Raw genomic sequence first — 16,804 nt, forward strand, 5'->3', positions numbered from 1 at the left:
AGTCACTATGGTAATAAATATAAGTTGGCTTACTCAGCATCTATTACAACTCACTCTATTTTCATTTCCTATATTATAAAGCTAGTGATAACAGGTTTTTCAGATACCTTCCCTACTAGGTTGCCATAGGTGACCTAAGTTCTCCTAATTAGGTGTGATCTGAAATGAGCAACTGAAGGTGATGGCTACACACTGGAAGACTTTATCTCCAGGCAAGGACAAAAGTAGAAGGCATTTGTTTGCTTGTGTCCACTATTGTAGTACCTAGGACACTCATTCTCTGCTGTCATAGGTATCTGCAGGTCCTGTGACATAGGCAGTCATTTTCCTTGGCTTTTTTTTGGTCCTGGCTGTGCAATATCCCAGACTCGTTCTATGACCTTCCTGGATAATGTATTTCAATAATTTTTTACTCAACCATTTGAAATAGATTATGTTGTCTGAAAATAAGGACCAAATATATGTTGTGGCTTTTGAGTTGTAGAGGGAGGATCTTAACAAACCCTCCCCTCAAAAATCAATGATAAAAAGGACAAAAGATAAAAATTACCAAATCAGAACAAAGGAACATTGCTACTGACCCTACAGAAATGAAAATACTTATAAGGAAATACCATAACACAATATATGCCAATAGGCAATCACGGTGAAATGAGCAAATTCCTAGAAAAATGAAATTATACGTATTGAATCATGAAGAGAGAAAATGTGAATATGTCTGTGACAAAGATATTTATTAGTAAGTAAAAATTTTACTAGGTACAAAAACCTAGGCCTAGGTAGCTCCATTAATGAATTCTATCCAATTTTTAAAGAAGAAACTATCAAGCCTTCATAAACTCTTCCAGAAAATAGTGGAAAAAGGAGCTTTTTCCAGCTTATTTGATGAGGGCAGTCTTTACCAATGAGTTGTGAAGAGCAAAGAAATATGAGAAAGGGACTGATTCAAATAGTTGCCCTCTCAGTGTGATCTCAAGGGTCCCTGGAGTGGTGGTAATGTGTATGTTAGAGTTAGAGTATTATAGTGGCCACACTTATCTCAGGGGTCAGCTGCTTTTCACCCAAGCTTGGATTCTTTTGGACACACATGTGCATCAGTAGATATTCGCATCACAGAAACCAGTGTTATGATGGCTGTTGTTTTGTTTTGTTTTGTTTTGTTTTGTTTTGTTTTGTTTTGTTTCCAAACTGCATTAAGGGCCTGAGCACACAAAGATGGGGAAGAGCACCTGTTTCTCTTTCCCAGTTCATTCCTAAGTTAGAGGAATCTGCAACATGTCAAAGTCCTCTAGAGGGTGGTGTTGCTTTAATTCCAAAAACCAAGTCTTGGCAGTCTGGGGTCTGAAATTCCAGTCTTGGGTCTGAAAAACACTGGTGCACCAATTGTCAAGATGAAATTTTCCCAGAAGTTTCCTTGGAAATGGAAATAATTCAACACAATTTTTGAACGTTGTTCTTGGGAAAATTTCTGTAAAAAGAGAATTTCTTTTAAACATGTGAAAAGCTAAATGAAACACATAAGGTTCAAGTGTTCTTTCTTGACAGTTTGGTTACATCATCTGTCATCCTCACAAAATCAAACTCTCTCCCAGTGATTCCCACCAGATCTTGTTCATTTTCTCCTCTGTCCAGGTAGCAGTTATTCATCCTTCATTTTTCATCTTCATCTTTCATAAATCTATAGGAGATCCTTCTTGACCTTTTCTTCCCTGACCACACCTCCCTTAAACCCCAGTGAATGATGAACACATTCTCATGGAAAACAGAGGGCAGGACGATGAAAGAAGTATTCCTGGGAAAGACATAAAGTGAAAGAAGAAAACATTTTTGTACATTTTTGATGATTCTCTTATACATTCCAGGAAACAAATTGGAAATGCCTGATACTAATGCTTGAGAGTAAAGTTAAAAATAAGTGATTTTTTTGTGTCCTTCTGGGGTCAAAAGAACAAATATTGCTAGTGTTTTTTTATTTTTCAATATTACATATTATGGTGGTGCTATGTGAGACAATGAAATCATATTTCAGTTCTAGAATCTACCATAATGAATTATACATTTTTTTGGTACATATCATTCCTTTTAATACATATATGCTCAATTGAGTTGACCTAACTTTGAGAGAGTAGAGAAATGACTACCACCTCAGGACATTTTAAAAATTAAAAAAAAAAAAGTTGAGTTTGAGATAAAACTTACAAGATAGGTAAGATAATTTTAGGTAACAATGAAAGAAGAGTGTCTTGGTTGGAGCAAATAGAGAAAGTGGAAATGTCACATAATAATGATACCTACCATTTATTCAGTGTTTACAATATGTCAGGTAATTTATATACATCATCTCATGCAATTCTCACAATGACCTTAAATCCCCATTCTGTAAATGGGGAAAGTCAGTTTCAGAGATATTCAATAACTTGCTGAAGGTCACACAGTTCCTAGGTAACAGAGGCTGAATTCATTCCTCAGAGCTCTCTGACTCTTAATCACCATATGCAAAACTTACCCACATAGATCTCTTGTTACTGAATCGGAATTTATACTGGAAAGAATTAGATTTGAAGACTAGAAAACTACTCTCGGGAAGCCTATAGGTGAACAACTACATCTGTCAGTAGCTAAGCAGTGTCTTGTTTCAATGACAGACATGATATTTACAGTGAAACTGACCTTTTATATATGTAAGAGATTCAACACAGTATTCCATTTACTATGATGGGATATGAAATTGACTCATGAGATTTGACCTTCCTAGTACTTCCAAACGAATACTTTTAAAGACCCTGAAATTGACAACAGGCATTTAACAACTTGTGACTTAATGGGATACTGGGAGAAGCATATTTGGAACACAAAAGTTTAGGTAACTTTTTATTATGCTGGATTGTCTCCTGCCTTAGTTCAAGGTTCAGGTACTAGATTTCATTGGGGGAAAAGTGAATTGAGATTACATCAAGATAAAAGTAGCATATAATGAAAATTATGCATGGAATATCTCTATGAAATCAGATTTTCCCCATCACTTAAACTAGAGTTGTATTGGAGGTACAAAGGCTTCTTCTCATAAAATACATAAATTGCAGTCTAGCTAACATAGGCTTGATTATATTTGTGTCAGCTTTGGGTTAATCTGGAAGGCAAAATGTAGGTATGCTCTGTGTAATACTCTGGATTTAATACTGTGATGATTATGGTAGCCTTAAAGTACAGAGACCTCTAACTTAGAAAATGGCAGTTGTGACTCACATTTTCTACACTGGAGACTTCCATTCATCTCATGTACACACATACACACACACACACACTTCTGAATGACCTTTATATTCTGCTATATGCCTGTTGGAATTACTTACTTTTGTCAGCCAAAAGGCAGCACAAACCAACATTCTCAAATTATGCCTTTCTATCACACACAAAGGACCTACAATTTGTATTGTGATCTTTTTGTCTCTTTATAGACACTATGATGAAATTCCATCTATGGTGATGGAATTCATTGTAATATTAGGAAAGGATATTTTCTCTTTTGGAGACAAGTTATAAGTTGACATTTTTGCATTTGACTGGATTTACACATCCAGCTAGGAGGAAAAAAAAGATAGTTATAAATGAAAAGTGGAATATAAGAAGTTCAGAAAAGCTATCCTTGAGTTGACTGTTTCCTAAGAAAGTTAATTTTCTTAGTTTGTTTTTTTCAATTTAATGGGAAATCTTTCAGTAGCACTCAAACTTTGATAAAGTGGTCATATACATATAAAAAAACTAACGTGCAATATCCAAGGGCTAATTTTTAAACTTATCTGGGCAAAATTTTCTTGAATCAAAGAAAATGATATCATTAAATATAATTTTAAAACTCCTTTATCATGAAAATCAAAACATTGTACCAATTGTAGTTATAATGGTTTCTAGAACAGGAAGATATTTTTCTTGGATATGCACATATTGTATATTGACTGAACCAAAAATGACATTTGTACTTGTGAGCCTATCATTGTATGCAGGTGTTTCTTTTAGAGTAATGGCTTCCTGGTTTAATTCAGTTCATTGCCATTTAAACAGCACAACTTTGGAGAATAAACCAGGTGGTTTGGAGTGATCAAAGAATAGGTACTGTTTGTGATTTCAGGGGATACCCAATCTCTTGTTTCACAATCAAATTCAGTAATTTTTCAGCTTTTGGTATCAGACGCATGTATATGCCAGTCTGGGATTTGATTTTACCTTTTTTATAAGCTATTAATTTAGCCGGTTACTTTTTCATGGAGGCTGGTAGAAGACACAAGACTCCAAGGTCAAAGACAAAAGATTTCATTACTCACAATACTGCAAGCAGCATGTGAGCATCAATAGATGCTTATCAGTTGCCAGGGCTGATGTGGAGTGCTAGGTGTCTGAACTAGAATTATGTTTGAACCTCCTAGCTTCTCTTTTGCTTAGGCTGCCTCCCAGAGAGAATACCAGTCAGGTCCATCAGAGGTTATTAGTAGGAGAAAGATAAACATCATGCCTTGGAATGATCAAGGAATAATTCTGAATTTTCAAGATAGTTGTATATATTTTTTAATTTTTTTAAGTTTATTTATTCTGAGAGACAGAGAGAGTGGAGGAGGGGCAGAGAGAGGGACAGAGAGAATCTCAGGCAGGCTCTGTGCTGTCAGCGCAGAGCCTGATGTGGGACTCGAACTCACGAACCGTGAGATCATGACCTGAGCTGAAACCTAGAGTCAAACGCTTAACCGACTGAGCAACCCAGGCCTCCCTAGATAGTTTTATACATTTATCCTCCCTTTTCCTCTGATCATTACCCAGGAAGGGAGCCAAGAGGAGATCAACTTATCCTGGGATGGTCACATTCAGTGACTAAATTATCTTACTAACAGGTATAGACCCAGAAGAGATAAAGTACATAGAATCAGAAATAGTTTTTAGATGATTTCCAAGAAATCCATTCACCTCTCAGTGATGCCAGCAGCCTAAAAATTATAAGGGGCATGAATTTCCCTCAAATACCATAATACATATGCCTGTTTTTCAGTGGCTTTTAAGGGGCAAACCACTGTCAGACTGTAGATGGTTTGGAAAGCAGAACAGAGAGCACAGTCTAGATTTAAGAATCATATTTGGGTAGCCAGAGTTAACTGATTAGACTGGAACAGCAGCACTATGGCTGGAAAAGGTGTTGATAGTCATGAAGTACCACAGATAGCCTAAAGAGAGGAATCAGAAATCTCATGTAGTCAGTTTGCCAGAAGAAGCCAGGGGCTATTACTCTTGTAGTGTGACCTCCCACTGTGAACCAAAGGCATCAAGTTTTAGCAAGAGTCATGTTTGGCATGAAGTGGTTTCTACACCAGAAACATACAGTTCTTTACTTTATACTCTGTCTACACAAGTAGGTGTGTTGCCATGTTTAGTACGGTGATGAATTTAGGAAGTGATGGTGGCCATCTGAGCAGGCTTGATCAGCAACCTGATTTTAGGTGGTTTTATTGGAGAATGGGCCTTTACAGTAAACATCGACATGAATGATGAAGTCTGTCTGAGTGCCAGCTGAGATTTGTTTCCCTAGTTCATGGCTCCAAAAAGGGGTGTATCTCATCAGCTACTCTGTGGTCTTCCAAGTGGTAGACAAGACACCTGGGATATTGGCAGCACCTTAAGTGTGGATAAAAATGTAAAAAGATTCATGAAGGGTGGTATTGGCCAGGTCTGTGAAGACTGCCTTGAGTTCTGCCCACTGACTGGAGTTAGCCCATCCATTTTTGTTTACAAATAGCTGGCACCGAGACTGAACATCAGTAGTGGTTCAGTGGGCACCACTAAGTTCTAATTTAGCTGATCCATCTGTAAATCTGGCCTTGAAGTTTAGGAGAACACCTGTGAATCAAAGACCCCATTGAGCCAGCAGTGATGCTTCATGAAGGCAGTGAACTTAATGGTTCCTTTAAAGGTATAGCTGCCTCCTTTTGATATAAAGGCAACATGATGTTCTGGCCAGTCCAGCTGTGTTCTTGAGTATACCATTTCCATTTGACTAGTGAGGCTTGCTGAATTCTTTCCCTGTTAATGATCCTGGAAATTTTTAAATATGTTTATTGACTATTCCTATTTGTTGTCTATGCATTGTCTGCATTATTTGAGCAATTTTTTTATTCATTTGTTCATACCTGTTTTGCTCTGTTAAAGTTCTTTTTTATGTTATTTTTGCAAACTTTGGTTACTTGTCATTTATGGCATCTTTTACTTTACAAAAGTTTGTAATCATTACATAGTCAAGTCTGTCATGCTCACCTTTGTATCTTCTGGGTTTGGTGCATTACCTCAAAGGTATTCTTCTGCTCCAATATTATTAAAATATTTCTGTATGTGTCCTTCCAAACATAATTGTTGAAGTTTTAAACCATCTAGAATTCCTTTTTATATGTGAGGATTAGTAATCAAACTTTATTTTCTTCTAAATAACTAGTCGACATCCTGACAGCATTCATTTTATGATTCTTCCATTCCCCATTGATTTAAAATGGCTCCTTTTTTTTTCATACAAAAATTCCAAATATGCTAGTATATATATTTCGAACTCTTCATCTCAGTCTAAAATATTATTGTAATGGTGCTGACAGGACAGGAAAATAATTATGTGATATTGTTTTGAAATGAATAGTAATTTTTAGATATTGCCTTATAGCTCATAGTATCTTTATATTTCCCAGATCATGCTTAAGTGTGCATTTTTCCCATTTTTAATAATGTTACAAGAAGAATTATTAATAGATTTTACATTATATTTAGGAAAATATAAAATGAAGTTTAGTGTTTATAAGCAACTATTCAATAGCAAAACTAGATTTAATTTTAAAGCTTCCCGATAATTAGGATTGTCTTTTTCAATAAGGAAAACCATTGCTTCATTCTATATTTATATCCACTCCTTTGCCAGAAAACCAAAGATGCGAGGGAGATTAAAGGGATTAAGGTTTACGTCTTCTTTGGGGCAATTTTCTTTATTTTTGTGTCAAGACGAAAGCCTAGTGAAGTCCATGTAACTGACTTCTCAGTCTTATGTGAGGGAAATCTTGAATATTTACTGTCTTTAATTATGGATTACAGAGGTTTCATCGTCACCAAAGAGGTAACGTCTCTAGCTCCTAAATCTTGATGTATGAAATCCCCCTAATAAATCCTACATTAACTGAAACTTTAATATGGAATTCTATTTCAAGCTTCATTACTGCTATTTAGTTCTTGGGTTTAGCCTTCAATCCTGTATATGGAATGTAGTCATTCATAGTTTAATGTTGGATATACTAACCACTCTAGCAAGATGGAGACTTGATTGCTTTTCATTTAAGATAAGTAGGGAATTCATGCCCAGCACTCTTTGCCTAATTATATCATTCAATTTTTACTACACTCCTGTAAATTAGATTGTATTTTGTTCACTTTACTGATGGGAGAAATCATACTCAAAGAGATTAAGTTATCTGCCCAATGCTAAGAGCTAACAAAGAACAAATTTGGAATTTAAAACTTTGTAGGATTCCAAACTCCATGATCTTTCTGCTATATCATCATTCGAATTAAGCTTAAAGAACTAGCTTAAAGCTGTATAATTATAGCCCTAAGCAGTAACCCTGTTGATTCAATGAATGATAGGGGAAAGCTTAGAGGGCCAGGAGACATATTTTGGTTACTTCTGGGCTCCAACAAATATATTAAGAAGAGTTAGAGATTTGTCATTATTCTGTTTTTAAATGTGATGCATGTGTTCAAAATACAAGTTCAGCTCTTACTTAGATCATTTCTCCCCACACCCCTTTTGTCAGGAACAGTTATGTTATTTGCCTGAATACAGCCCCTCTATTTCCCTTTGTATTCTTTACTGAATATGTTAAAAATGTCACAGGAAAGTGTTACTGCCTTCCCTCTTTCTATCTTGTTTCCTTCCATTCAGTTGCTGTAAGTCAGCAATTTCTTTAGTTCTGATTTATACTTTCAGTTCTTTTAGGGGGAAAAAAAAGCTAATGCGGTGACATGTATTTTTCTTGTTTCAAACAGTATCTATTTAAAATATAAATTGTGTCACCCTACTGGTTAAAACCCTCCAGTGGCTTCCCATCACTCTCATGATAAATCCAAACTCCTAATATTATCGTGCAGAATCTAAATGATCTGGCCTTGGCTCGTTCTCTGACTTCATTTTTTAGCATTCTACATCTGCTTGAATATACACACACGGGTCCTTGCTTCATGGTCTTTGAACTTGGAGTGCTCTCTACAGAGTTCACCCTCTTATGTTATTGCTTTTACCTGCTCAAATGTCACCTTTTTAGAGAAGCCATCTCTGGCAACCCCATTATCCCTCATGTCTTCCTCTTACCTTGCTCTGGTCGCTTTCATAGCATTTGCTACTCCCTGATATTATTTTATACACTTATTTGCTCATCAATTATTGTCAGTGCCAGTCACTATAATTTAACCTCTATGAAGCAAGGACATTTTCCTGTTCACCATTCTATTACCTGCACTTGAACATGCCTGCAAATAGTGGGTGCTCAAGAAATATTTAAGTGAATTGATAAATTAATGAATCAATACTTCCTCCATCCCTCTTTTTTTTCTGAGCTTATTTTCCATCCTTTTTACTATGAGTAATGTTTTTTAAAAACTAATTTTTCTAATTCATTATTCTAGTTGTCTGTAGTATTCCCATTGATTTTTGCTATTTCTACTGCCTTTTAAAATTTTGCAATCGCGTTTTCCCTTTCCATGCAATTTTTTCCCTGATGTCATAATTTCCCTTCTTGCGCCTGTCTTCCTCTAGCAATGTCTTGTGTCTTGCTGAATATAAAGATTTTCTAACATCTTACCTTCTATCTTGTAGAAACCTCATTTCAAAGAATGATAGTTTTTCATTCTTCAGACTGATTCCCTTCTTTTGAATTGCTGAAGCATTTTTCATCCCAATGATTTTACTCTTTGCACATTTTACCTCTTTACAGAGGTAGATCTGTGCTCAAACGGTATTGTGACTTGAGATGGGGTCTCCACAGAGACTGTATCTATGGTAGTCTGCCAGAGGGAGTTAAAGGGAAAAGGGGAGTTTTTGATTTATTCTAATATTGCTTTGCCAGCTTGGATATCAAGGAATCATATGGGATCAAATATGGAAGGAGGAACTCTTACTTCTGCGGACTTTCTCAGGAAGGAGCAGCACCTCTTTGCTAACGAAAGTCTTGGTAAGTTTGCTGGGGCAGCTGGGCTGTGACACTTTCTCAGTTAAATAGTCACCCTTATAGCAAGACCATTGCCCCATGAATATGCCAAGCATAGAGGAAATGTTTTTTTTTTTTTACAGTCCTTGTCTTTTATCTATAGTTCTCCCGAGGTTATTGGGAAAATAAAATTGTTCCCCAAATATACAATAACCTACCACGTGGACCATTTTCTCACACGTGCCTGTGCTCTGACTAAACGTACACCACCAGGTCCGTTTCAGATGCTGCAGGAGTTCCTTGCATGTCCTTTTCATTGTCCTGATTGACAGACTAGAATGGACTTCCATGTATTTTTATCTACCTTTCCCAAACTCAGGGAGAATCTGGAGGAGAGGTGTCACTTAAAGGTTATCGTCAACTCACCATTACTGAAAATTAGTTGCCTTAATCTCTTATAATTTTTAGCGTTACATACATAAAAATACAGAGACTAGTATGATCAGCCCTAGGTACCTGCCTCCCAGTTCATTGATGTATCAGATATACCCTCCTTGGTAATGATATTTTTGTTCACTTATCATATTACAAGACTGACATTTTTATTTATTTTTTGAAAATATTTATTTATTTTGAGAGAGAGAGAGAGAGAGAGAGAGAACATGAGTAGAGGAGGGGCAGAGAGAGAGAGGGAGATAGAGAGTCCCAAGCAGGCTCCACGCTGTCAGCCCAGAGCCCAACGTGGGGCTTAATACCACAAACTACGAGCCCATGACCTGAGCCAAAGCTAGTAGTCGGGTAGTCAACTGCCTGAACCACCCAGGCTCCCTGAGACTGACATTTTTAGGCCTATTTTCATGTACCTTATTTGTAATAAGAATTATAGTTTCATGGATCTCCATTTGTTTTTCACCTTCTATCCTGAACCTCTCAAAATCTCAGAGGCAAGATTTACCTTTGTCAAATGAACAGTCCTGGAAGAAAAGGAAGCAATTACCAGTGAGAAGAGTAAATAAAGAATGAACAATCATTTTTAAAATGCTACAGGAAACATGTTAACTTGATACATTCCATCTGTTTTCTCTCTTGTCCTATATCCTCGCTGTGCTCTAGAAAGCTGAGGGGAGGGAAAGAGAAGTTCACAGGAGGAAATTTTCCTCAAATTCTACTTTGTTAGTTTAAATCAGCCCAAACCACTTGTGACACAATGGCTAGTAGTCTTAACACAGTATGCAAATCATTTCTTGGCCATTCCCCTGGATTCCCTTACTTTGCTACTCTTTCATCTCCCAGGGCTGCCTGCTTCCAATCTCCTCTGCTTTTAGGTTCTGGCCACACACCCTGTCATGGTAAAACTTATTTCCTGAGTCTTGATCGCTCTGTCTGTCTGAACACTAAGGACATCCTCATAGTCTGGCTCCTGGTGCCAGAGCCGAGCTGCTTCTGTTACATTTTTATTCTGATTCAGGCAGCAGAGTATAGTCATGTAAGGAGATAGACTAAAGAGCCAGAATGTCTGGATTTGAAAGCTGGCTTCATGTTTAGTCAGCTGAGGGTCCTGGGTAAGCAACTTTACTTCTCTAGTTTCCTCAAGGTTTTCTGTAAAATCAGGATGATACTAGTATGGACCTCCTAGACTTATTTCAAGGAGGAAATAAGTTACTATTGATAAAGTGCCTAGAACAGTAAGTGATGCATGACAGTTGTTATGACCATCTTGTAAGTAAACAAAATAAAATGGCCCATTAGCCCAGGCTGACTCCCTTCTCTCACAGGGTGAGAAGCAAATCAGAGATGTCTTTGTTTCTGTTTTCCAACATAAAGCCCTGGTTCTTCAAGCTAAACTGTTCTCTGCTTTGGATCTATCATCTTCCAGACCAGAATCTTGGGCAACTGCCTCTCCTTTTGGCCCTATATTGTCATGCTTCCAGAAAGCCCCAAATTTGGCACTGAACAGCCATAGAATGAATGTTTGCAGGGTTTAGGCCTCTAATTAACATAGAACTGCTTAAAAACTACAAGGACATTGCATTTAAGGAGATATAAACTTTACAGAGAACATAGAAGCTGGACACTTTGTAGGGCATTTTCCTCGATGGACCTAAAAGGCTGGACAATAGGACTGCACGTGCACTTGTAAATGAATATGACCTGTTCCCAATGGAAAAGATTAACCCTACTCGGGACGCCTGGGTGGCTCAGTCGGCTAAGTGTCTGACTCTTGATTGGTCTCAGGTCATGATCTCATGGTTCCTGAGTTAGAGCCCTGCATCAGGCTCTGTGCTGGCAGTGAAGAGCCTGCTTGGGATTCCCTCTCTCTGCTCCTCCTCCACTTGTCCTCTCTCTCTCTCTTTCTCTCACTCACTCACTCAAAATAAATAAATAAACTTAAAAAGATTAACTCTACTCTTTTTTTCATTTTGAGATTTTTTAAATTTGTATGGATTTTTTTGCCTCCTGTGTACAAAGATGTAGCCTGCATTGGTGACAATATATACCTAAGTTTTATTACCTTCTTTTTCTTTTCCCTTTTAATTTTAATTCCAGTATAGTTAACACACTGTTATATTTGTTTCAGCAATATGGTGACTCAACAATTCCATATATCACTCAGTGCTCATCAAGGTAAGTGTACTTTTAATCTCCCTCACCCATTTCACCCATCCCCCAACCTACTTCACCTCTGGTAACCAGAGTCTGTTTTGGAGGTTGTTTCTTTCTCTCTTTTTTTCTTTTGTTCATTTGTTTTGTTTCTTAATTTCTGCATATGAATGAAATCATATGGTATTTGCCTTTCTCTGACTAGCTTATTTTGCTTAGCATAATGCTCTCTAGATCCATCCATGTTGTTGCAAATGGCAAGATTTCATTCTTTTTTATGGCTGAGTAATATTTCATTGTATGTATATACGTTGTAAGATATACCATATCTTCTTTATCCATTCATCTAAGGATACACAGGCTGCTTCCATAATTGGGCTATTATAAATAAGGCTACAATAAATATAGGGGTGCATGTGTCCCTTTGAATTAGTGTTTTTGCAGTCTTTGGGTAAATACCCAGTAGTGTGATTATTGGATCATAGGGTAATTCTTTTTTTAATTTTTTGAGGAATCTCATACAGCAGCTGCACCAGTTTGCATTCCTACAAATAGTGCACAAGAGTTCCTTTTTCTCCACATCCCTGCCAACATTTGTTGTTTCTTGAGAGTTTTATTTTAGCCATTTTGGCAGGTGTGAGGTGATATCTCATTGTGGTTTTGATTTGCATTTTATAAGTGATGTTGAATATCTTTTCATGTGTTTGTTGGCCATCTGGATGTCTTTGGGGAAATGTCTGCTCATGTCTTTGCCCATTTTTTAAATTGGATTATTTTGGGGTTTTTTGGTGTTGAGTTGTAGACCTTCTTTATTTATTTTAGATACTAACCCTTTATCAGATATGTCATTTGCAAATATTTCCTTCCATTCATTAGGTTGTCTTTCAGTTTTGTTTGTTGCTGTGCAGACAGTACAAAAATAGACACATATCAATGGAACAGAATAGAAAACCCAGAATAAATTCACAGTTATATGGTCAGTTAATATTCAACAAAGGAGGTAAAAATATGTAATGGGAAAAAGACAACCTCTTTAATGAATAATGTTGGGAAAACTGGACAGCAACATGCAAAAGAATGAAACTGGACCACTTTCTTATACTATACACAAAAATAAACTCACAATGGATTGAGGACCTAAATGTGAGACCTAAAACCAGAAAAATCCTAGAAGAGAACACAAGCAGCAATTTCTCTGACCATATCAGCCATAGCAAAATCTTTCTGGATATGTCTCCTGAGACAAGGGAAACAAGAGAAAAAATAAAGTATTGGGACTATATCAAAATTAAAACTTTACTTTTTAGAGACATCTGGGTGATTCAGTTGGTTGGGTGTCTGACTTGGTTTTGGCTCAGGTCATGATCTCACGGTTCTCGGATTCAAGCCCCATGTCAGGCTCTGCACTGATGGTGCAGAACCTGCTTAGGAGTCTTTCTCTGTCTCTCTCTCTCTCTCTCTCTCTCTCATTCTCTCCCTCTCTCTCTCTTAAAATGAATAAAGAAGCCTTAAAAAAATCTTTAGGGGTGCCTGGGTAATTCAGTCGGTTAAGTATCCGACTTCAGCTCAGGTCATGATCTCATGGCTCCTGAATTTGAGCCTCGCATCAGTTCTGAACAGCTCAGAGCCTGGAACCTGCTTCAGATTCTGTGTCTCTGCCTCTCTCTGCCCCTCCCCTGCTCATGCTCTGTCTGTCTGTCTGTCTCTCTCTCTCTCTCTCTCTCTCTCTCAAAATTAAATAAACATTAAAAAAATTTGATAGATAAAATAATAAAAAATAAAATCTTACTCCTTAAAGCCTCAGATTCATCTGCTTTATTGAAGAAAATTACTTTCATGTTCATTTGATTCATCAGTCTCCTATGCTCTTATCAAGTAGAAACCTCCAAAACATTTTCACATTCCCACCTCATTCTCAATTAACCTAATTCTTGAATGAATTTCAACTTCTTCAAATTTAGAATTTCTGAATTGCTGGAATCTTATCCACCCAGATGATCTCATCTGTATTGCTACATTTCTGTTAGGGTCAAGTTGACATTTTATTTTTATTCCAAGTTCAGATATTAACCAAAGATTGAAAATAGCTCCCCATATTTCAAATTAGCTTAATTGACATTTATTTACACCTAATGCTCATTAATTCCTTTAAAACTTCTATCAAATATTTTAATTCTGGAAATTTTTACTCTCACTCATCTTTGATGAGTTTCTATTTCCACTTGAGATAATTTTTGAAATTTTCAGGTTATCTCGAGATACATTGATTTCTGGAAAGAACATCTGTCTTTTGTCATTGGTTTGGAAGGCATTGTACAAATACTGGTTCTGTTTCCATGAAAAGAAAGAGCAAAACATGTGAATCAAAAGATTCAGCATGATTCTTCTGGCTACAGGAGTAGCCAGATATTATGTCTTCTTGGCTACAGGAATGAGAAAGGTAGAAAGAATGAGAAAACCAAATCTGACATTTGAAAAGACCTTGTATCAGAATGAACTTCCAAGTGCAAAGGTAGGCCAACATAAAAAAGTTAGAACAAATTTTTCCAAAATGTAGTAAAGGGATTCATTTGGCCCAGTGGAGCGATAAACATTGGAACTTATCTGTTCACTTGATATCCAAACGAATCAACAATATTCTGTTTTGTGGGTAGTAAGCAGATTTACTAAGTAACGATTCTTACAAATTGTTCGTACAAAATGTAGATATTTTATAAGAATTTATTTGAATCAAAGTAGCTATTTTCTCTTGCGTTATTATCCCTCCCGAACTGGTCCCCAATCCACTTGGCAAATTTTGCCAACATTTGTGGCTTTTACACCTTAGCGTGGTTGTGGCTACTGGTATCTGGTGAATAGAGAACAGGAACACTGCCTAATATCCTACGATGCACAAAACACTCTCCACAACAAAGAATTATCCCACCCAAAGGACCAATGATAGTAAAGTGGAAAAACCCTAAATTAGGTGTGTAAAAATATAGATAACCAAGGAAACAAGGTTTTTCATAACCAAAAACTCATGTCATTTCAAGAAACTTGGAGAAACTTTTCTTACTTTTCAACAACAAAATGAGACAGAAATTTCAAAATGCCTTTCCAGGAAAAGGGCATATGTAGCCACAGTTATGTTTCCCTTTCTCTTACCTCCTTGATTTTCCTGATTTGGGGGGATGGAAGCCAGGTGGCTGCTATAATGTGTTTGAAGTGTTTTGTAATCTGTAGAGAGCTATATAGATATAAGGAGCTATTGTAAAGATAAAGAGCCCAGGGCATCCTTGAACAGGGTTCTTTGTTGTCCGATGCTGTTGCTGACTTTGTACAAGCCACTACTCCTAGATATTTTATTTCACCTATAGGTTATTCCCTTTGAGCATAATCTTTATCCTTACCCCTTTTACCTAGTACTGCCTTGTGGTGTTTTTAGCACAAAACATACTGATGTAGTTTTCGTATTAAGCTCTACTTTTCTGAAATGTCAGAGGTTGAGTTTCAAATTCTATACAGATGACTAAAATCCAGTTATTCTCCAGTAACAAAAAAAAAATCCTGCAGATGTATTTTCTGGCAGCTGTAGGGTACACAGACATTGTTGCTTCAATCTGATCAAGTCTTTTTGAAGGGCTTTAGTACAGCCCAATTGTCTCTGGATGTCTGAATCATGATTTATTACAGTAATATTTCCCATTGCTTACCCTAGGAGCTTTCAGAAATAGCTTTGTTGGTAGTTCCAAATACATTTGGAAGATCAACTAGAGCAAATTTTAGAGGAAATCTCAACCTTTGCTTTACTGATGAGAGAGATCAGAGAATATATTATCATCGCAGCTGGAAACAAACATCCTTACTGTTCAGGAACTGGAGTATTTTTAACATAGAAGGAATGCCTCCTGCAGCCTGTATAAGCAAATAATTATGTAATATTGACCCTAAACCCCTTATATACGAAGAGGGATTTTTCTTCTGTCTACACCTATTTCTTCATATACAGAAGATGACCTTTATCCTTGGCTAGTAGTTGAGTCAAGGCATTAACTCTGTGTTGCTAAATCTGGGAAAGAAATACTTTGTATAAGGTCCAGAATTTGAATAATTGTACTTCCTGGCTCTAGATTTTGACAAGGCATTGTGAATTAGAGATCAAAAACATCAAGGAATAGTTAAGACTGATTTATTTTTATTTTTTTAATATTTATTTATTTTGAGAGAGAGAGGGTGAACAGAGGAGGGGCAGAGAGATAGGGAAAGAGAGAATCCCAAGCAGGTTCTGTGCGCTGACAGCCCAGAGCCCAACATGGGGCTCTATCTCATGAACCATGAGATGGAGCCTGAGGTACAGCATGAGTTCATGAACCATGAGATCATGACCTGAGCCAAAATCAAGAGTCGGATACCTAACTGACTAAGCCACCTAGGTGCCCCGAGATTGATTTATTTTTAAGTACTTTCTCCAAAGCATTCTCTGTTGAAAGCGGACTATTTGTCTTTTCCTAAAAGCTAAGGCAGTGTCTCTGGTTTTCCTCTCAAAGAGATATCCCTGACTTTTCACTGAGCCAACTCATGAGGGGTTGCAATAAGGCAGTCTAGATGGTTCTACTATCCCATCTTGCAGAGCTGAGAAAAGCAATTCTTTGTTTTGGAAATTCTTGGTTTCCTTAAGACCCACCATCTGAAGAGGAAATAGATTGATCTGTTTTGGTTTGTTTTTTTTTCGGTAATAGATGTAGTAAATATAAAATTAATTCAAAATTAGAGAAGATTTCTTTGTTTTATGTGTACCAAACAAATGATTTTAGAGATCCTGTCATTTTAATATATTAATATAAAGCACTGTATCTTAATAATACTGAGAGAAAAGCCCCAGAACAGGTCATAAGATTAACATCGGCTGCCAACCACCATTGTGGGGTATTGGTCTGATATTGGGGAGCCATTTTTTGAGAGGTTTGAAGTGGGTATGGTTTTCTAGGCTAGCCTTGAAACTTAGA

General features: G+C 36.9%; 1 long non-coding RNA gene across 2 annotated transcripts in view; it reads right to left on the reverse strand.

Annotated features, from left to right (window-relative positions):
* The window catches only part of LOC144616897 (uncharacterized), a 197,255-nt gene that overhangs the window by 49,229 nt on the left and 131,222 nt on the right, over positions 1–16,804 (reverse strand). The window contains exon 3 of one of the 2 annotated variants that reach the window (XR_013556731.2): positions 661–1,792. The exons of the other annotated variant lie outside the window; for it this stretch is intronic. This is a non-coding gene — a long non-coding RNA (uncharacterized LOC144616897). Of the gene's footprint in view, positions 1–660; positions 1,793–16,804 lie in introns of those variants that run through there. 2 annotated transcript variants of the gene reach the window in all.

Source organism: Panthera onca, chromosome B4, assembly GCF_046562875.1.
Source record: "Panthera onca isolate mPanOnc1 chromosome B4, mPanOnc1 haplotype 2, whole genome shotgun sequence".
Lineage (NCBI taxonomy): Eukaryota > Metazoa > Chordata > Mammalia > Carnivora > Felidae > Panthera > Panthera onca.